The sequence below is a fragment of the Acipenser ruthenus genome, chromosome 31, assembly GCF_902713425.1.
Source record: "Acipenser ruthenus chromosome 31, fAciRut3.2 maternal haplotype, whole genome shotgun sequence".
In the NCBI taxonomy this organism is placed as follows: domain Eukaryota; kingdom Metazoa; phylum Chordata; class Actinopteri; order Acipenseriformes; family Acipenseridae; genus Acipenser; species Acipenser ruthenus.
In genome coordinates this window covers 4328873-4352802 of record NC_081219.1, presented here as the reverse complement: position 1 = coordinate 4352802, position 23930 = coordinate 4328873, and the positions used below count along the sequence as shown (strand labels likewise).

Below are 23930 nucleotides of genomic sequence, written 5' to 3'. Positions count from 1 at the left end.
TGTGAATAAATGGCAGAGTCATTATAAGTTAGCACTTGTGAATAAATGGCAGAGTCATAATAAGTTAGCACTTGTGAATAAATGGCAGAGTCATGTAAGTTAGCACTTGTGAATAAATGGCAGAGTCATGTAAGTTAGCACTTGTGAATAAATGGCAGAGTCATGTAAGTTAACACTTGTTTAGCAGTGTGCAATTCAGCTTTCCTGTCAGCCTTGACTTTTCTTTTACTGTAAAGATTATGTATTTAATCACACACAGATCAATGTAATGTGAAACATCCAGAGATGATAAAGAACAAAAGCTAGAAAAGTATCAACATTACGATTAAATACCAATAAAAACTCACAAATAGATTCGTGAAATGAATCGTGAAATGAAATCGTCACGTGACTCGTTTAGGACTAAGGGGAGGGTGAAATGTGCCATGACACCGCCAGGATATTTCACTTCAGATACACATAAACACCATACCGCAATGTTTCATGCGATACAGCCATCCTTTTATATTTTTTATTCAGAAATGATTCCAGACATGCGACTTTGCTTTGCTGAATTTAAGCAGCTCAAAATCTCCTTGTGCTTCTGCTATATTTTCTTTGTGTTAACACTGCTCGCATTACGAGTTCTCACGGGAAGTGATTATCTCGCGAGATAATAGCCGACATTTTTTTCCCCTGAGTTTAACCATAAATACTGGTATTGTTGGTTCAAATACAAGTTATTGTATTGCCTGATGAATGTCTCAATATGCCAGTATATCGGCATTATCACACACCCCTAGTGTCTACATTATGTGCTGTTTTTATTTTACCCGTAACTGGCATGCTTTGTTTTGTAGTTTATTCAGTGTGGAGTAAAGTAAGGCCTTCACAATCTATTCTTACTTCTGCAACATCTTCCAACTTTAACAGAGTGTTACATACAACGGCTTTGAAAACGTTTTGCAAATGAATGAATATCTGAATAATGGTGTGCTTTGGGTCCCTTGATTACTCTTGATTAATACTGCTGCAGATCAAGCCTACCCAACAATGCAGTCCTGATGGGGACTGCTACATTTCTAATGTAAATAATGTAGTCCCCTGACAACAGAATATCAAAAACAATGTATACCTTACACAACGTACGAGATTCTCAATGCTCTTATTGCTATTACTATTGTAGTCTGAAATGAAGACACCGTAGTTACTGTTCAATATTAAGACCAATCTATACAGGCCAGTCTGGTCAGTGAATACAGCTTTTTTTTTTTTTTAGTCTGCTGCATTGTAATTACACTACACTTGCAGAACTGCTAAAGCCATATGGAACGTCCAGTCGTCTGTTTTGTTTTGATTCTTACCTTTACATCATTACCAATGACCTGGACTATAATCTGAGCAAAACAAGCAAACGGTGAGAATGATCAATTAATTCAACGATTTGTACATAAATGTAAAATTACTGAACTGTATCACGTTACCTAAAGATCAAACCAGAAGTATTAAAAAGACACCTTTCCAGGTAAACAGAACCAACTGCAGTGGGCTACCCTGATAGAAACACTCAAGAACGGTTTATTCCTGCCTGATTCACAACAGTAATGTCATTCTTCTTTTTTAAATGCAATACAAAACATCTTCACAGGTTTCTTGAAGTCTTGCGTGACTTTTTTTGGCAGATGGAACATATTTCATACCAGGAGTACAAAAGACAAAAGCTTCCATCGCTCTCTCATAAAATGTATGTAAGCTGTGGTTATGTGTTCTGTATTATTTGCTAGCACTCCATTCTTACAGTGATATTACCATCAAATCAAGGTCGGTATAAAATCCACACACAGCTTCCCTCATAGAGGTATTGTACTTGAGCTTACGCATTATATAAAGCAAACACATTGCATTTTCTTCTCCCTTTAAAACAAGTATTTAACATAAGCTTTATAAATGTAATAAATTATTATTATTATTATTATTATTATTATTATTATTATTATTATTATTATTATTAAGCTCCCAGTGACAGCTGTCAATACAACATCTGTACTTATCCACAGCATTAATAAAGTTACCATGATCTCCACATACCCCCAATAGCTTGTGCTAAAGAATGCCCAATTGAACAAGCCCTGCTCTAGAGATGTAAAAATGTATAAGTGACACATACAACCAGCCTACATGCACCCCCACATTATGATCAATAGCTTTGGCTAAATAATGTCCTTAGCAAGTTTCAGCACAAACTAGTAGTTCTCTATTCTAGTGTAATGTCACATATGGGCATACAGATGTATGTCTGTGGATATTTTTGGGGGCTATTTAATCATCCAAGAAAATTTAGCAAAATAATAAAGCTTTTGAGTTTGTTGAAGGAAAAGCACTGTTTACATCTAAGTATCTCCACCACGAAAATGTGTTTTGGTGGCTCAATACAAATGCTGCATGTGAAGTTGTTTCAAGCAGCTCACAATGTAAGCTCAGCTCAGCATCCCTCTGTGCCAATGGAGTCAAAGGGTGAGGCTGGAGCCTGAACCTCAAGAGGGGAGGGGAAAGAGGTGAAGACTACCCTGGGGTTTGAACAGGGAGAGAGCAGCTTATTTTCATTTAATTAACAATCCCAGTTAGCGTAATAATTACAATCTGTGAAGCCTGGGACATTTCAAGTTTTATTGAGCATGGTCTTTACCAAGCTCAATTATAATTTGTATTGTTTTGGCAAATTGTCTATAGTAGCTAACAATATTTTAAACAGTTTCAATATGTCTGAACCTATTTTAAAGCAATATTTGCACGCAGGAGTCGCTCACAGTGCTGCTGTTATCCTGCCAAAAAACTGTCAAGTAAAGCTACAAGATAAATTACTCACAAATCAATTAGCTTTATATAACAGTGTTAACAGAGTCAGTGCTGTCCTGGCCACGGATTCTTATTTTGTACCAAACCCTTTATGTATTTGTGAACTTAATAGAAAAAAAGGGTTTCCACAGTTGTCAGCGTATTGTTTTTTGTTAGGGGACCCCATTTTTAAAAACAATTTTGAAGATGACCCCCCATCCCACCAACTGAAGACTGAGGGAAAAGCTAATACTGTAGCAATGAAAGTCACCATTTAATTTTTTTTATTTAGTAGTCACCAGTTGATTTTACCCCATTTTTCTCCCAATTTGAAATAGCCAATTGTATTTTAGGTTCAGCTCACCGCTACCACCCCAGCGCTGACTCGGGAGCGGCGAAGACGCTGTCCTCTGAAACGCTGACCGCTTCTTTTCACTCTGTAGATCCGCCATGCAGCCAACCCAGCGATACAGCATCGGAGGACAACGCAGCTCTGAGCAGCTTACAGGCAAGCCCGCAGGTGCCCAGCCAGTCTACAGGGGTCGCTGGTGCGCGGTGAGCCAAGGACACCCTGGTCAACCTAAGCCCTCCCCGCCTTTACTGGATGCGCCACTCGGGAGCCCCCGAATTGTTAAGATGCCTTTATTCATAAATAAGGCTGCCACATCACATTTGTAAACATGTAAACGACCTGCAATAAACTGAAGGGCACCGTTTAAACGATGGGTGGGGCCTTATCAATGAAAACTACTGGTATATTAAATTAATAAAACAAAAAAAAACTTAATTGTGTATTAAACATTACTTCATATTTACTACAGTACACAATACCATTTTTTTGTGAGATACAATAAAAAAATAGATACATACAATATTTATTTGCACAAATGTGCTTCTATTAGTGGCATGCCGTCAGGACCTTCAAGGTATTCTCTGCTGACCAGACAGTGCCAAGTAAACCGTCAGTCAAAAGACATTACGTTGCCTCACTAACTTGCGCACAGTGTGCTTGCTTATACTATGAAACATACTACTCTAATTATTATGGGTTAATTTGTCTGATGACTTTATCCAAGACGTCTTACAGGGTTTATGAGATGGTTTTTTAAGAGTCTAAGGTTTTCCTGAAGGGGTTGTGATCAGCCAATAAGAGATCTGCATTTTCCCTGCATAAGTCTAAAACAACGACCAGACACGAGAAAAAAAACAGTTGAGGGTATTCTCTGTTTCAGTTGAAGGTCTCAAGTGAGTTTAACCAATAGGCGAGTCGAAGAATGTCCTTTTTTATAGGCAGGCGACCAATCAGGAGTGAGCAGAGGCAGGCCATAAATCTCCCAGGGTATTCTCTGCCTGACTTGAAGGCCCTGTGTTAGCAACCAATGGGAAAGTCAAAACTCTGACAGCTGTCCAATCATTAGAGAGCAACCCCAAAACATGAATATTCCTTGGTTAGCACTGCAGTTAGGAGGATAGCTGGATTTCACACGATATTGCTTATAAATATACATTGATAAATACAAACACCTTTACATCTAATTATTTTGAATTTTATTTTACAGTAAAATAAAAAAAAAATGTCATCTGACAACAAAGACATCATAGTCGATTTGGTTATGAATCCTTTTTCAAGGAGAACTTTCTCTGAAAAAAATTGGAGATTGTTAAAAAAGGGAGATATACATCACAGATCCCCAGGCTGACACAGGAAGGGAAAGGATATACTCGGCACTTTCAGAATTCAAATTATGAAAGGTATCTGTGGCTTACAGGTAGCTGCCATGTAAAAAATTGTACTGCTGGAACTATCTTTTGTTCAGTACAGAAAAGGCGATTTGGAACAGTACAAGCTACAGCAATCTGGGATGTCTAACGAAGTCAGCTCAAAAACACGAATGTTCCCAAAGTCACATACGAGCCACTGTGACACTCAAAACCTTTGGACAAAGCCGGATTGATGTTCAACTGGATGAACAGATATGCAGGGAGACAATACATCACAACAAGCAAGCAAGGAAAAATCGTGAAACGCATGATCGATTCTGTTGTCTACCTGGCAAGCAAGAATTGGCATTCAGAGGGCACGATGAAGGCTCACATACCTCAAATAGAGGTAATTATGTGGAATTCCTTTCTCTGATTTCCGACTATGACAGCGTGTTAAATAATCACTTCTTAACAGCCACAGTATTCACTTCTAACAAGATACAGAACGACTTGATCTCTGCGGTGTTTCAGATTGTGCAGGTTATGCAATAAAAGCAGAAGTACAGGAAGCCAAGTACATAGCTGTAATGGGATGAAACATGGGGTGTTTTCAGATTTAGTGCTTCGTTTACTGGAGGAATTTGACTGTACCAACAAGTTAGTTGCACAGTGCTACGATGGGGCTTCAGTTGTGGCATCTGAGTTTAATGGTGTGCAAGCTTGTGTGAAACGATCCATACCACAAGCACTTTTTGTTCATTGCTATGCTCATGCACTGAATTTAGTGCTGTCCCAAAGCACTTAAAAAAATCAGAAAGTGCAAGATATTTTTTAGCAGTCTTGGAGGATTGGCAACATTTTTTCAAGATCCCCAAAGCACACACAATTACTTGACAAAATCTGCCGGAGACGACTGCCACGGGTGGCACCTACACGCTGGAATTTCTCTTCTCGGCTGGTCTGTACAGCGTATGGAATTTCTCTTCTCGGCTGGTCTGTACAGCGTATGGAATTTCTCTTCTCGGCTGGTCCATACAGCGTATGGAATTTCTCTTCTCGGCTGGTCTGTACAGCGTATGGAATTTCTCTTCTCGGCTGGTCCGTACAGCGTATGGAATTTCTCTTCTCGGCTGGTCCGTACAGCGTATGGAATTTCTCTTCTCGGCTGGTCTGTACAGCGTATGGAATTTCTCTTCTCGGCTGGTCCGTACAGTGTATGGAATTTCTCTTCTCGGCTGGTCTGTACAGCGTATGGAATTTCTCTTCTCGGCTGGTCCGTACAGCGTATGGAATTTCTCTTCTCGGCTGGTCTGTACAGCCTATGGAATTTCTCTTCTCGGCTGGTCCGTACAGCGTATGGAATTTTTCTTCTCGGCTGGTCCGTACAGTGTATGGAATTTCTCTTCTCGGCTGGTCCGTACAGCGTATGAAAAAGCAGGAGCTGAACGAGCTTTCCAGCACATTTTGGAGAATCTGGAAAAGTTTGACAGTGATGCTGTACATTCTGCCAGGGGATTTATTTCACACCTGAACCATTCTGAGTTCTGTTTTCTGCTGGAGGCATTTAATGCAGTTTTTACATTCTCTGATGTGCTTCCAAGTACTGCAAAAAAATGCTTCAATGTAATTTTCTGTCTGAACAGATTAGCAGAATTTCGCCAGAAAATTGCTTCAGAGAAGGAGAATTTCGATCGAGTAAATGAGGAAACTGTCACTGATGTCGGGCCCCCCTCTAAAAGAGCGGCTAGATGGCGGTGAAGATGTGAAATCTCATTACAAGAGGCTGTACTTAGAAATCATGGACAATATTCAAGATCAGTTAGCCATCCAATTCAAAGATTATCAGAGGTTATCCTTTCTCTCACTGCTCGACCCACAAAAGTTTGGTGCGTACAAGAAGAATTTTCCTGAAACAACCCTTTTAAATGTGCAGCAAACGTATGGGGAGCATTTTGATGCAGAGACTCAAAAACAAACTGATTGTCATGTATTCGATGACGGATTTCCAGGGAAAGCATCCCGGCGATGTACTTCAATTTCTCCATACCAATGGACTCAAAGACAGCATGCCAGAATTGTAGGTCCTGACCAGCCTGATACTGACCTTTCCCGTTTCTGTGGCTTGAGTAGAAATATCTTTTTCTGCCCTCAAACGGATCAAGAGTTATTCAGGAAACACCACTGGACAAGATCAACTGTCATCCTTGGTGACTATTTCAATTGAAAGTGAACTTCTTCTGCAGCTGAAGTCGAAAGACAAATTCTACAACAACGTGATCGACCACTTTGTGAAGAAAGAGCGCAGAATGGATTTTGTGTACAAGTAATCTGGTGAGTAACTTTTTACATTTACTTGTATAATTAGCAAAGTAAAAAAAAAAAAATACATTGTGCAAAATACGAAAGTCAAAGATAAACAATGTTTATGTCTATATTACTAACAAAGTAATTTAGCTCTGTTAATTTTTTGTATCCATAATATGTACAATACAGTGTTGCAAACCAAAACGGAAAAACCTAAATAAATAAATAACTAAATAAATAAATAAATAAATAAATAAATAAATAAATAGAAAGTTCAACATATTAACCAAGTTTACCTTAATTCTGATATAATTTAATGAATAAATTAAAGTCCATTTTGTTACGGCACGCCACTGGCTTCTATGGGTGAGTACAGAGCATTCTGAAAACCTCACAGCTAATTAATAAAAAGCACATCTTAAGCAAACACCAACTGCTAGTTACGTTTCCCTTTCATCAAACATTCTGCAAACCTACAGATAACTTACACAACCAAACTAGGAATACAAATAAACTCAAATAGTATTGTAGTATTGTTCTTCTTCTTCTTATTAGCGATAGCATCGGAGGTTGTTTATATATTGTCATTTGAAACAACAAGAGTGAGAAAACAATACTGACACTTTATTATGACAAACAGCATCTGCAGCCAGACGTTGCACAAAAAAAATGTTTTTTCATAATGAACCAGAATGCCATTCTGCTGCTTAATGTTATAGTTTATGGATTTTCTAACTGTTTATTACCAGGAAACAAAGTGGAGGCATTTCCATGTTTAAAGGTGGCATAATATTTAACTTATTTCTTACATGTTTAACATCCACTCATGATTGTACTCTGTCATTCTCTGTTATTTCCCATGCTTATTAACTATTCCAGCAAACACGTCTTTTTTCAACTACTGGATCTGCGTCCTCCAAAAAGAATCCTAGAAGCTTAATTTCTCATGTAACCACTCGGGGTGTGCGGTTAAAATATCTGTGACATTAGTACAGCGATCTTCCATTTACCAGCGCCTGGAAATAAAACCTGCTACAGCCACTGAGGCATACAAAACTGCTGTCTTGTTTTTATGGTGAGATAAGATTATATCATACCATTTAAAATAAATAAATAAATAAATGAATGAATGAATGAATGAATGAATGAATGAATGAATGAATGAATGAATACTATGAATAAAGGCAAGTGTATTCCATGACAAATTCCTAAAGAAACGCAGGAGTGCTAATGAGAAGCTGGACTTATGAAACACAGGAATGCTAATGACACGCTGGACTCATGAAACACAGGAGTGCTAATGAGACGCTGGACTCACGAAACGCAGGAGTGCTAATGATACGCTGGACTTATGAAACACAGGAGTGCTAATGACACGCTGTACTTATGAAACATAAGAGTGCTATGACACGCTGGACTCACGAAACGCAGGAGTGCTAATGACACGCTGGACTCACGAAACGCAGGAGTGCTAATGACACGCTGGACTCATGAAACACAGGAGTGCTAATGACATGCTGGACTTATGAAACACAGGAGTGCTAATGACACGCTGGACTTATGAAACACAGGAGTGCTAATGAGACGCTGGACTCACGAAACGCAGGAGTGCTAATGATACGCTGGACTTATGAAACACAGGAGTGCTAATGACACGCTGGACTCATGAAACGCAGGAGTGCTAATGACACGCTGGACTCATGAAACGCAGGAGTGCTAATGACACGCTGGACTTATGAAACACAGGAGTGCTAATGACACGCTGGACTAATGAAACACAGGAGTGCTAATGACACGCTGGACTCACAAAACACAGGAGTGCTAATGACACGCTGGACTCACAAAACACAGGAGTGCTAATGACACGCTGGACTCACGAAACGCAGCAGTGCTAATGACACGCTGGACTCACGAAACGCAGGAGTGCTAAAAATAGAACATGTGTAAAAATGTCCTCTCTGCAGCTTTGGAAATCTATAATTCCTTCCTTTCACGTTCTCAAGCCTCTATTTATGTGCAGGGGATCTCTCGTGTGTCCATGTTTTATGTGCAGAGGATCTCCCCTGTGTGTCCATGTTTTATGTGCAGAGGATCTCCCCTGTGTGTCCATGTTTTATGTGCAGGGGATCTCCCCTGTGTGTCCATGTTTTATGTGCAGGGGATCTCCCCTGTGTGTCTGGTCCCCCAAACGGCAAGGACCCCCCTTCTATGTTTTATGTGCAGGGGATCTCCCCTGTGTGTCCATGTTTTATGTGCAGAGGATCTCCCCTGTGTGTCCATGTTTTATGTGCAGGGGATCTCCCCTGTGTGTCCATGTTTTATGTGCAGGGGATCTCCCCTGTGTGTCTGGTCCCCCAAACGGCAAGGACCCCCCTTCTATGTTTTATGTGCAGGGGATCTCCCCTGTGTGTCCATGTTTTATGTGCAGAGGATCTCCCCTGTGTGTCTATGTTTTATGTGCAGGGGATCTCCCCTGTGTGTCCATGGTTTATGTGCAGAGGATCTCCCCTGTGTGTCTATGTTTTATGTGCAGGGGATCTCCCTTGTGTGTCCATGGTTTATGTGCAGAGGATCTCCCCTGTGTGTCTATGTTTTATGTGCAGGGGGTCTCCCATGTGTCCATGTTTTATGTGCAGGGGATCTCCCTTGTGTGTCCATGGTTTATGTGCAGAGGATCTCCCCTGTGTGTCTATGTTTTATGTGCAGGGGGTCTCCCGTGTGTCCATGTTTTATGTGCAGGGGATCTCCCCTGTGTGTCTATGTTTTATGTGCAGGGGATCTCCCTTGTGTGTCCATGGTTTATGTGCAGAGGATCTCCCCTGTGTGTCTATGTTTTATGTGCAGGGGATCTCCCTTGTGTGTCCATGGTTTATGTGCAGAGGATCTCCCCCGTGTGTCCATGTTTTATGTGCAGGGGATCTCCCCTGTGTGTTCATGTTTTATGTGCAGGGGATTTCCCGTGTGTCCATGTTTTATGTGCAGGGGATCTCCCCTGTGTGTCTATGTTTTATGTGCAGGGGATCTCCCCTGTGTGTCCATGTTTTATGTGCAGGGGATCTCCCCTGTGTGTCCATGTTTTATGTGCAGAGGATCTCCCCTGTGTGTCCATGTTTTATGTGCAGGGGATCTCCCCTGTGTGTTCATGTTTTATGTGCAGGGGATCTCCCCTGTGTGTCTATGTTTTATGTGCAGGGGATCTCCCCTGTGTGTTCATGTTTTATGTGCAGGGGATCTCCCCTGTGTGTCCATGTTTTATGTGCAGAGGATCTCCCCTGTGTGTCCATGTTTTATGTGCAGGGGATCTCCCCTGTGTGTTCATGTTTTATGTGCAGGGGATCTCCCCTGTGTGTTCATGTTTTATGTGCAGGGGATCACACATAAAACACTAACAAATACCGTGTGGTACAGCGGTAGCAGTTCCTTCTGTTATCTATTCGCCATCTCAACACAGTACTCCCGTCTCTGTGACTTCAAAATATCCCCCGATCAGCCTGGAGCAGGTCCTCTTAAGCTGTGGCTGCAGCCTTAATTATCAATAAAACAATTACCTTGTTGAGGCTCCAGTCACATTCTCACAGGTTTAAAAAAACAAACAATAAAAACACAGCTTTTTCACCATCATGAATACAAATAATAATACAGGGGCGGGGTGTACTCCGTCACAAGCACTCAGTAATGATCTAACCCAGTTCAGAGACAGCAGTTCAGCTGGTGCAAAAAACCTGCACCAGCCTGAAGCACAAGGATGGGTTACAGTCAATGAAACGTGCTCCTCCACTTTCACGCTATTAAGGTAAACATGACTGATGGGTTTTACATTTCATAGATAGGGCTCCAATACGAATCAGGATAACATCCCCTCCCTCGCTGATTAAAAAAATTAAAACCATCCTCCTTGTGCAGCCTGCCGGGGCAAAGCTGTGACCTAAAACCCTGTGACTACAGGCCGTGGACACGGTAAGGAAGTGAATGACTGCTAATGCCCATGTACCTGAAGAAATTAATGACCAAGCACCGAATGACAGCGCATCTGATCGGATCAAAAGAACCGCAGAGGTCAACTAAGAGGAGCAGGGTGGCCCTACTAAAACTGAAATGCAAACTCATAAAGAAACAAATACAATAAAGAAGACATAAATGGACACTCCTGTCTGACCACCAATAATTCACAATAGCTTTGCCTGTTTTGCCTGTTTGGGCGCATTTTGTGGTAGTAGAATTCTAAAGGAAGTTGTTTCTAACTGGCCTTTTTCATGTATGGCTGAAACAGACATTTAGAGCATTGTAATATCAGATCTGCTTTTAATTCCCAAGAATGATCTCACCAGCAATACTTTTCACTTGAGTAAAATCATGAAACATAATATAAAGTAACTGCACACTACACAAACATTTTGTAATAGTACCAGTACCATAACAAGTAAGGAACTGGTACCATAACATACGGTACATGTTTTGGTTTGCTGGACATTCATGTCTGCTCATGAAACCTGAAATCATGTATGTTCTCCAAGTACAACAGCAGCAAGTTCATCTGCAGTTTGGGGTGTCTTTAAATTTTTCTTGGAAGGTAAATAAATACATAATTAGCTAAAATACTTTTTAACTGGTGGCCAGTTCATTATAGTTGTATTAGTTTTAGGATGTATTTTATCCAATATTTTAGTTACATATTATGTAAAATTGAATTTTATAAGAGATATTTTGTACTGTATATATAACCTTTGCATAAAACATGACTAGTCATTAAAATGTATTGTATGTGATCAACGGCACTGAAAATGCTATTTTTTTCATTACAAATAACATAAATTGGAAAATGACCTTATTTAAATGCAGACAAAACACCCTGTGTTGGAACATGGAGTGTTTTGAGCATGAATAATATATTCAGTAAATAATGTGCAGGATTATTTCAAACTAGTTATTGCCTACATTTGCCTACATCAGCAGTACATGAAAAACAAAACATAAACTATCCCACCTTGCGCTGTTCCGAATGTATTTGGTCATTGTATAATAATCTGTATGCGTTCAAACAGCTGTATATGCCACCCTGCTAATGTCCAAAATCACTCTTCCTGAGCACCTCTTCTGAGCCAAAAAACATGACTTCCGCATGTACTCCGAGATGTACCGGCACGTGCCCAATGAAGCGTTGTGTAAGCTATATGACCTCCGTGTAGAAACACTCTTCTCTGTGTGCTAGACATGGTCTATGTGCTGTGATAGTGGTCGCGGTATGTATTACCAATACATAATAAACAGTGATTAAAGTGGGGCGGTATGAGCTGGTTTTGTCAATGAATGCAATAGTATATTTTTACCAACTTATATAAAAAATGTTATATGTAAAAATGTAAGTGTGACATATGTCCAGTATGAATGGCTGCCCCCACTGTACCAGTACTAGGATTTGCACCCGCTGCTGCTGGTAATAATTACATGTGCTGTACAATACAACTGAAGCTAGGATATGCACCCGCTGCTGCTGGAATACAACTGAAACTAGGATATGCACCCGCTGCTGCTGGAATACAACTGAAACTAGGATATGCACCCGCTGCTGCTGAAATACAACTGAAACTAGGATATGCACCCGCTGCTGCTGAAATACAACTGAAACTAGGATATGCACCCGCTGCTGCTGAAATACAACTGAAACTAGGATATGCACCCGCTGCTGCTGGAATACAACTGAAACTAGGATATGCACCCGTTGGGTGCCTCTGTTACAGGGGTGTACACGTTTCAGTTTAGTTTAGTTTACCACTGCTAAACGTTTTCACTAAAAGAAAACTGTTGCCACTAAATTCATTCTGTACATTATCAATTTGGCTTGTTGTTACTTGAACTGTTTATTTCAGTGCCTTCTGTATTGTTTACTACAGTAAATAGTTTTAGCAATGTAGAGTTTTATGACTCTTTTGTGCTTTGTTGTGAATTTGACACAATCAAAAGGTGTCTCAGAGGAAGCCCTGCTTCACTATGACAATGGTTACATTTACAGTGACTGTTGGCACAAAGAATAAAGCGTTCTTTCTTCTCTAAATAATCTCACAACAGGTTCATTTGTTTATGTTTGTATACATATAAATTATAGTTGCTATACATGCCTCCAGACATATAAATTATAGTTGCTATACATGCCTCCAGACAGGCTATGAAAATGACTGATTTGCAATATGTGGAATAACTATAAATGTTGGTGTGACACACAGAAGTACAGACCTCCATATATCCACACAAACTGGGGGCTTCCTCAATATGTGCAAAAACACCCATTTTAATGAATACAGGGGGCTTTAAAAACAGACCCGCTTTGATCTACATTATTTGGATTACTGTGATCCAATGATTTTAATAAAACAAACACATTGGCACAAGACAACCAAGATTGCTTGAAAGGAAAATGTATGGATGTGTTAAAAGGCAGTCCTCCCACACAACTTGACCTTTGCTGTAAAGATCTTCTCAGGTCACCAGCATGAAACAGGGATGCTGTTGTGTGTGTTCTTTTAAATAGAACACAGAAAAGACTTCCTGTCCTGACTTGGCCTCAACACAATGGGGAATAGACCTTGAGGAGCGCTCGGGAATGCCGTCACTGACTCAAACACTTTTTAACATCTCCAGATGCAGAAAGATGACAAGCTGCTGCAATTTCTTTTCATGAATTTAGAGTGAAAGGACTGGCAAACCCAGACATTCTTCAACACACAATATGACCTTGTTTTGTAATAAAGCATGCTTTCTCCATGCAGAAGTTTTAACTCCCCCCACAAAGTCAATAAAACTGCAGCCTGGCTGGGTTTCATTCTTTTCCATGTTCCACCCCTCTTCAAGATACCATATCCATACTATTTTCCTAAATCTGCCTTTATCTGTCTTTGAGCTTGTCTGGAGAATCCTAAAATGCTGGTACTAACAGCATTTCTCATTCCGTTGAAATCATCTGGTAGTGTGACCTTTCAACTGCCAGCCCCACCTACGCTCTCTGTCTGAAAAGTCCCATTGCTGCATGGTTTGAATTGAATAGGGAAGGTTGTTCCGTCCCGTTCCTAGTATACTCCTGACAAGATCAAAGCCAGGATTCTGTAAACACTTTAAAGCTGTAAAAACCTAGACATGTAAAAGCTAAAGGGAAATAGCAGTAAACCTAGATTTAGTGTGCACCAATGCACTTACAGTTTAATACGGTATGTGTAACTGAATGGAAGTTACAAGTAAATACATAGTCAACTATGTTGAGCCCTTTGGGATTGGAAAGGCACTTTATAAATAAAATTTATTATTATTATTATTATTATTATTATTATTATTATTATTATTATTATTATTATTATAGTAATTAAGTCAATATTTTTATTAAATTAGTCCTAATAACTGGTAAACTGTTTAAAATAAAAAAAATATTTTTCTTTTTTTTTTTAATCAGGACTGCAAATTGCTCTATAGTAATAATATGACTTAATATGTAAAAGGAAACTTAACATTGATAACCCTGTAATTCAAATAATCTCTGCTAATAAGTATAGTGTTGATCTCCCCGGTTCCTGTGTATAAAATGTGCATGTGGTGGCAATGCTTCCTCTAATCCTTTTCTGGAAGAGGCTGTAATCCAAGGTATTAAAAACACATTGTACCCTAAAGCAAGGAAACAGTCCCTCTTCAGACACTTACTGCCACAATTTAGATTCCATTCACAGTCTGCTTCAGATATTACTGGAAATAAATACATTCTTGTGGCTGTTCTTTTTTTATACTTATGCTTGTTCTTTAAATATATATGTATTTCCAAACCTTAATGTTATATATATATATATATAGCCCCTCAATTTTGCAAGTTTGCAGAGGGTGGTGTGTTTACACTTTATCAAGCCCCTATCTACTATAATCAATGAAAGCATTAAGGGTATATTACTGTTGAATCTGAAACATAGCTTGTTTTTTCCGAACCGAGTGATTCAATTATTACATGAATAAACAGCAATAGTTTAAGGCTAGATACTGCACTGCTGTATCATCTTAGGGCATGTATAGTATTTGCCAACAGGTTTCAGTGGTGAAAGAGTGCTGTTAATTGTTCATATAGCTCACCAGGAAACATAGTTCTGGATCAGAGGGCTAGAGCTGGAAGCACTTGGGCTGTTTCCAGCTCCCAGTACACCACAGTTACATGCTGGAGAGCTATGTCAGTTTGTATTGTGAAATCCAAGTTTCCTGTCATGCCTTTGTGAACAACACTCCCAGATGAGCAGAGGTAGAAACACACCCCATGCAGTATGCTGAGGTTCCTAACAAAGTGGACAAACATCCATAACTCCCTATGCAGTAGAGGTCTTCACGTCCAAAATAACAAACCCGACCCGACCCGACCCGACCCGGAACCATCATCATTTTTACCCTCCCCGCCCCGAATGTAAAACACGTAATAATAGATCCGGATCTGACCCGAACCGGAAGGATAACGGCTCATGTACTTCTCAGGCTCTCCCCATAATGAGTGCAGTCCCAAAAATGTAAACTACACATGTCTGTAGAAATAGTACGTAGGGGACTGTGACAGAGACACTCAGAACTCCACTCCCCAGACAAACACACACACACACACACACACAGCAGGATTAGAGAGTTCAGAACTCAACTCACCTGACACACACACACACACAGTGGGGTTAGAGTTCAGAACTCAACTCACCTGACACATACACACACACACACACACACACACAAACACACACACACACAGTGGGGGAGTTCAGAACTCCACTCCCCTGACACATACACACACAATGGGGTTAGAGTTCAGAACTCAACTCACCTGACACACACACACACACAGTGGGGTTAGACTTCAGAACTCAACTCACCTGACACATACACACACACACACACACACACAAACACACACACACACAGTGGGGGAGTTCAGAACTCCACTCCCCTGACACACACACACACAATGGGGTTAGAGTTCAGAACTCAACTCACCTGACACATACACACACACACACACACACAGTGGGGGAGTTCAGAACTCCATCAGGGACAGGGAATATCCTACTTTGAATTAAGGAGAATAAATCAGCTTTAATAGCAGGTAGTCGAAGTGAGATATGTGACCACATGTGCAAGTATTTGAACTATTTTTGTCCCAGATCAAAATACAGTACTGTCTAACAACCCCTTTGTGAGAGGGCAGGGGGGAATCCTGCCCGTTATAATACTCATTATTATCTCTTTATAGCAGGGACTGTTTCTACTATACCTTTTCTGATCATGCTGTAAATTATGAAGCTGGTGGAGCACAAAGGGAACTTCGATTGCATCTACTTCTTCTGCGATTAGAATTTCACCTCCATTTTGGTTCTGCTCAGAACTGTTGTTCATCTACCCAAGCTGTCCAAGCTCCGTCTGCACAGACCGTGACGTTATGCGCAGACTCCCGTCTGCAATCTAGCCAGCAAAAAAGTGTTGTGAACGCACCCATAGACTGCATGCTTAACTGGTGGCCTGCATAAAATTGCTTTATACTACTGCATAAAACACTGGCATCTGCACTAGCTTCAATTGTAACCATCTTTAGGTCTACTAATTGTTCCATTCTTGGGAATATCAAATTCAGTTTTTCAAAAATGGCCAATTCCATTTGTTCCCACTTCTTATCAACGTATTAATAATTAAATATGGCATTTAAACATAAATATAATGTTGGTAGTTAAAATAAGTAAATTTAAAAAATATTACCACAATTCATTATTTTTTTGCTGTATTCATTATTTTTTTGCTTGTTGCTGTAATAGTAAGTAAAGCACCTGAAGACACTTCAAACCTGTCATAATGTTTATAAACATCACTTGGCTCATTGCTGGCATTAAAATAAGCAGGAAAACCTAAGAATTATATTACAACAGTTCAGAAAACCAAATGTCCAGCACAGTTATGAGAATCATATTTACAGTCTTCCACTAACAGTAGTTCAGTCTACAAATAAAGGTGTTTTGAAAAGACCTGTTTAGCTTATTGCTGGCATTTACAATAACAATAAAAAATATGAAAAAGTTTAGTAACAGTCCAGCAATGTCATGTGAGAGTAATCCTATGTACAGTACTTCACAAAGTAAGTTCAGCGTTTTACTGGCATTATAATAATAACCAGGATAAAATATGAAACACTGATAAAGGTGTGTTGACTGACTCGTTGCTCTAAAACAGGTTCACTGGTGTATATCATGATTGTAATTTAAATAGCACCCCTTTTAATGTAAACGCACAATTAATCCTCTCAATTGTTTATTTCCTAATTCTGCAGTGTTATTTGCAAGATTTAAAAAGGGGCGTGTCTCCAGACAGAATGTCTTTATGAACCCAACGGTGTGTAGTGTAGTGACTACATCCTTTACACAGTAAAGTGATCCATTTCCTTTAAGGATTGTACAGCTAGAAAAATAGTTTTGAGCTCATTTCTTCGTCGTCAGAAAATCTAATTTAATTAAGAAACGGCCATGGTTTAAAATTGCTAATTATAGCTTCATTAAAGGCAGGTAACGTGGAAAGAAATAAACTAAACAATAATGAAATACGCAATTAATTTAGCTTGCTTACTTCAGGAAAGCTCTGCCTTGAGCGCAGTACTTAGCTCTTTTCCGCACAGAATGCTGTGCTTTGCCATTGTTGCCGTCTTATTTGCTTTCTTATTCTCTATGTGTTTGTGACTGGCATTATGATAATTAATGGTACTGACTCGTACATGATCACGCGAATTACAGCAACACTAAGAATACTATTGCACCATCCTCCTATAGATAATCAGATTTCTTTTAGCTCTGTCTTACTGAAACATTGCTTTTTTTTCTTCGTTGGTGCAGCCGCCATGTTGAGTTTCAGCAGAGACATGGAGTGAAGTCACATGATAAATAAACTCGCAAAAAAATGGTAATGCATAGCGGAGATGGTTAACGTTAATTGAATAGACCCGAACTGAACCCAACTCAAGTGTTGCATAACAGTTTTCCACCTGAAAATCTCTTCACAGCACACGTATATAGTGTAGTACAGATGGGGTTTTGATGCTGTTGTTAGTTTCAGTTTAATTTCCTAAACTTTAGTATTAAACACATACTGATAAGCCATCCATGTGCTTGTGTATAAGACTGTATGTGTACAGCATTTAGCTGTATGGAAAGGACAGTGAAGAAACACTGTATATTAAATACATTGACTTACACTGTACACCTACAACTAAGCAAATACTTTACCAAGGCATGTATTACACATGTATTTGAACTGCATGTTTTTCACAACGTTTACATGTTTAGGAAAAATTATAAGCTAACTAAACATTAACATTCCCTAGGTTTTATTATTGTGTATGGGAGAAAATACTCACAGCATGTCACTCTCCCAATGAACTAAAAACCTATAAATATAGGGCTCCCGAGTGGCATATCTAGTAAAAACGCTCTGTGTGGAGTGCAGGATGTGCCCTATAGCCTGGAGTTCGCAGGTTCGAATCCAGACTATGTCACAACCGACCGTGACCGGGGGTTCCTTGGGGGCGGAGTACAATTGGCCGAGCGCCACCCGGGTAGGGAGCGCATAGGTCGGCAGGGGAATCCACTGTTCACCGCACACCAACGACCCCTGTGGCCGATAAGGCGCCCATGGTTCTGCAGTGGAGCCGCCAGATCTGTGTTGTCCTCCAGCACTATAGGTCTGGTGGCCTCGCTGTGGATCCGCAGTGTGAAAAATGACGGATTGGCAGGAACACGTTTCAGTTGTGGGGTTGCGAGCGGTGAGCTGAGGATACAGATAATAATTGGGCATACAAAATTGGGGAGAAAAACCGGGTTTAAAAATTGGCGATGACCAATTTAAGAAAAAAAAAAAAACCCTATAAATATATTTGTACTTCCTCCACTATCTTCGTCTACACCGCTACTCTGTATGTAACTGATTCACTAAACACACTGGTAGGTGAGGGGTGTACATTACTGTACCTCCTTCAGTGTCCCGGCAATATAGCCACTCTGCCAAGCAGGTTTCAGTTCAATTCCTCAGTCTCATTTACTCAAGTTGTGGGGGTGTCCTGATCTACTAAATTGAGCTGTGTTTGCCATTACTGGAACAACTGGCCTCCACCTATTTCCATAAGCACCTAGTTCAGCCTGTTTAACCTGTAAAAAAAAAAAAGATGATTTTCCAGGGACTAAGTCACAGTTCCCACAGTTGCAGAGGGGACTAAAATAACAGTTGCACACCCCAAATGTGTTCATTTCTCAAAATCCCAACAAGTATAATGATCTAAGCAGAAACAACAATAGAGAATGATTTAGAACACACATAAAAGGAAACAGGTAAGACACCAAACATTCTCAAAGTATTAACTGAGGTGCATGTTTATTACTCTGGCGTTGTACTGCTTTGATCTCAACATGTGTGGTATGTTTATTTTGCAACAACATCACTGAACGATAAGCACAGCAGTTTGGTTAAAGTCAGTGAAGCACAATGGCACAATTAGGAGTTTTTGACCCGAGTATGAAACCACATTGCTGAAACAAGGCTGCTGGGCTCCAGCAGATCGTCACAGTACAGACTGTGTTCCATTTTATAAATGCATTATAGCCAGACACATACTAGCGTCTATTCCATCGATCTAAACCAGAGGCCCCAACATTCTGAAGGTGTGATACTTGTTCTCTCTTTATAGTTTTTAACATACTTATTCCAAAATGTAAAATAAAAACAATCAATCAATCAAATCAATCAAATTTACATTTAATATAGCGCCCCATATACACGGGGAGCGCCTCGGGCGCTTCACATAATCTGCAAAGGAAAACGCAAAAAACAAACACTCTACATAACCTATAAAAATAAAATAACAAAAACAGAAAAGCACAAAGAAGTGCACTTTAGTTCCTCTACTACTACATCAGTATTGCAGATTTCTAGATTATGTTTGCAGCTATCGCAGATACACCGCGGGTACAGCTATGAGAACATTAACATCTCTGCCTGTTTGATCTTAGAACAGGAATCTACATTTCCTAGTCCGATTCAGAACCTGGAATAGAGAGCTGCAGTGTTTATTACAATAAGACTAGTCATGACCTGGCCTAGATCTTAACACTCCCTCACTGCCACACCAACTCAAGGAACTGTATTACGCTTCGTGTTACAATGCCTAACATTAGCATGGAATTCTACAAAGTATGAAACAGTTCAACAAAAAGGATATAAATAATTCACGACAGGTGGCAGCACCATAAAAAAGGCCCCATGATGACCTATATACACAGCATGTGGAAGAGAATCACATTGCAAGAATTCCCATGCATTCATTTGTCCAGCCAATCAGAGGCAGAACTTAGGCATAAGTAGGTCACAGGACCTCAATTCAGACACATCTGAGCTTGTACTATGGAATGTGCATTGCATGTTTCATCTCTAGTGGAGGAGTGCTTCTCAAGAGCTTGTACTATGGAATGTGCATTGCATGTTTCATCACTAGCGGAGGAGTGCTTCTCAAGAGCTTGTACTATGGAATGTGCATTGCATGTTTCATCTCTAGTGGAGGAGTCTTCTCAAGAGCTTGTACTATGGAATGTGCATTGCATGTTTCATCACTAGCAGAGGAGTGCTTCTCAAGAGCTTGTACTATGGAATGTGCATTGCATGTTTCATCACTAGTGAAGGAGTGCTTCTCAAGAGCTTGTACTATGGAATGTGCATTGCATGTTTCATCACTAGTGGAGGAGTGCTTCTCAAACTAAAAGTATAAGTGTAACACACATACTGACATTAACATGAAAAACGGGTTGCTGTTATCACAAGTAGCTGTGTTAATAGTTGTAGTATTTCATGAACAACAGCGCTTCAACTGAGGGCTGCTGATGATACATTTCAATTGCAATCTTAATTTAAATCCTAAAATTGAAACGTTCAGGGAATTAAACAGAATCTATCATCCCTAATCACAAGCACTATGCCCTGTTTTGAGATCATGGTAGTGTAAATGTCTAATTTTAGATGAAGTCCTTACTGCGCCTTAAAAGTGAAATCCAAACAAACAAACAAAACCAGGTGCATCGGTCTCCAAATGCATGAAGTAATTAAAAGTCCAAAATAATCAACACACTGCTATTTGAAGACTGGCAATAAAAAACCACTACAAAATCAAAACTATGTTTAAAAACAGTGTTTTATTTATAGAAGAACAGACATGGTGGTAGGGAGGTCTTTTTTCACATTGGCTGTAGGTTTTGTCATAACGTTTTGGCAGGCTCTTGCTAATCCAAACCCCTGTAATCTGGCTGTACCAATAATCCAAACCATAAAAAAATGTATTCTGATAGCAGCTGTGAAAAATCTAACTTCAGTTTAGAATTATGCAGTGAGTATATTAAACACAACTGTGGTCCCAAACATTAAACAAAGATTAGACCAGGTATTTTATTAACAATACGTCTATAATACTACAGGTATTAAAACAGAGAAGTGTATTGCATTAGATTAAGAATATATATACTTTTTTATCGTTTCCCCCATAGAGCGAGCGAGCGAGCAAATGGGGCGGTTGGGGGAGGGGGGAATGGGGCGCTTGTCAGAGAAAATGTAGTTAATAATGCATTACAATTGGTTATCTAAATTACCAGGAGTTTCTTGAGTCTCACTGGGAGACGGGAGATCAGGCCTCTGTATCGGGGGTGTCCCGACGAAATCGGGAGACTTGGCAGGTATGTTCCAATGAAATAAAATTAAAATACGGCGGAAAAGTAATTCCATAAAAATATATAATTTAGTACGGATGTGTTTCTAGAACGCCACGTTAAATTGTTGTCAAAAAGCATACAAACACTGATGCAACAAGACACTATGCTACAGGTGAAAAACTTAAAATTCAAAGTTGATGCTAAATATCATAAATAAAACATGCCCAATGCCCTATAAGGTGTTTTTTTTGTTTGTTTTTTTTAAATTCAGTGAATAATTCTTCCGGGAGTAGAGTATGTCACAAAAACTATGACTGGGTTAGGCAATTTAAGGTAGTGCTGCCAGTCTACAACTTCTACTGCTGTACGTCTTTGTGTTCAATTGTATCATTAAAATGTTACCGTGAAAACGCAGTGACGAACCTATCGACTCAGCTGAAGTAATTACAATGTCAACCCCTTCTGTTCGAACGCTTATCATCATGACTTTAAACTCACAACAGCCTATGACAAGATCGCCTCTTGCATGAAAATGTACAGCAGTTTTTCCGAAGTGATACTAGTATGACTACGCACTGACATCACTGATACAGCGCTGATATGTATAATACTGTCCTGTAATGACTGTGGTCCTGACCTTTATACATACTGTATCACATAACGATATTACACTTATGGTACGCATGTGTTTATACAAGTGGATCGTGTTTAATATGGTCGTTTGGTAAATTCGAATTTCTAGACTGGTTTGCTCACGGCCTAAACATCAACAACTACGAACTGTTTTTCACTTAGTGTAGTTACTTTATCCAATATGCCATCGTCACTTAAACAGGAACTGTATCCTCCAATGTCAGAGCTAAACTGCTGATCAGCTGAACTGAACTCGCCTCCGCGTTCTATGTCGTTCCACTAATAATATTTCTGTTCAAGACAAAATGAACATGCAGCTCCCAAGGTTTGAAATGCAAGTACGCACTACTAGAACACTTGGCTTTTTTGTTGTGCAGTTGGTGTTGCCCTGTACTGGTGTTTATGTCTAAGAACTCGGTCATACATACCTACAAAGTACGAGCATGTGGTCGCTTCGTTGTTCTCCCAGCTAAAAGTGTACTGTACTGCCAGCTGTTAAAAATAGTCATTTCGCTGCACAACAACAAATAAAAAAGTCACCTACCAGATATGGAGGCCTTGCTTCTGCTTATAGAGTCTTGTTAATGTTGAAAAACAAGTTAATGAAGTGCAGCATGCTGGACAGAAATTATGTGTTGTGTAATTCCTGTTTGCACTGTGCAAAACTCTCTCTCTCTCTCTCTCTCTCTCTCTCTCTCTCTCACTCTCTCTCAATTCACATGCCACGCAGGCCTGCCTCACGCAGCAGTGAACTTTTAGGGGAGGGGAAATTAATTTTCATTGAAGCACATGCACATAACTGTCTTTAAATGTCATTCTACTAGTTATAAAAAGTTACGTTAAGCGGTGGGACCAGGAAAGTGTAGCAAGTACTGCAGGGAGTAAGTACATTACGAAAGACAATGCGTACAGTGACCATCTTTTAAAGGTATACTGTACATATTGTGTCAAAACAAATGGTATGGGAGTATACTGTATGAGACAGTGTTCATATAATTATTTAACTATTTAAATAATTACAATGACTGTTTCTTAATAGTTTTTTGTCCTTCTAATTCCATGTAGTATTCAACATTGTATGTAGTGTGGTAAATAACAATACAGTATGTAGAGAGGTAAATAATAATACTACTACTACGACTACTACTACTACTAATAATAATAATAATAATAATAATAATAATAATAATAATAATACAGAACCGACACAGATCATGGAAACAACCAATGATTTACAGCAAGACTAGGGCTGTAAATATCACTACAAACTGGTAATCCAAGTATCATTTTGCTATCGTTTTGTGTTTCCATTCCTAATGGTGTGTTCTGATAATGTTTCTAGTACATTTTGAATTTGTGTATATATTCGCTATATATTAACACCTAGTTTTCCAAAGTTTGTGAAAATGTTTGCTAACGACTAAGCAGAGTTCTTCACCTATTTATTTGGCGACATAAATCTTATAAAAAATACTTCCCTGATGTCGTGTTCACAAACAAGCATATCAGGGGTGTCTATTAGATGAGTGGTTTTCATCCTGTGGTGCACTGCACATGCCAGTACTGGTATTAGATGAGTGGTTTTCATCCTGTGGTGCACTGCACATGCCAGTACTGGTATTAGATGAGTGGTTTTCAGCCTGTGGTGCACTGCACATGCCAGTATTGGTATTAGATGAGTGGTTTTCAGCCTGTGGTGCACTGCACATGCCAGTACTGGTATTAGATGAGTGGTTTTCAGCCTGTGGTGCACTG

General features: G+C 39.6%; 1 protein-coding gene across 3 annotated transcripts in view; it reads right to left on the bottom strand.

The window, feature by feature from the left end:
* Positions 1–22880, bottom strand: part of LOC117396730 (serine/threonine-protein kinase Nek6-like) — a 173430-nt gene extending 150550 nt beyond the window's left edge. For 2 of the 3 annotated variants that reach the window (XM_033994876.3, XM_033994877.3), the window contains exon 1: positions 22720–22880. The gene's annotated coding sequence lies outside the window, so the exon portion shown is untranslated. Of the gene's footprint in view, positions 1–22603; positions 22621–22719 lie in introns of those variants that run through there. The other variant, XM_059005701.1, reaches the window with a different exon arrangement.
* Positions 22881–23930: the final 1050 nt, after the last annotated feature.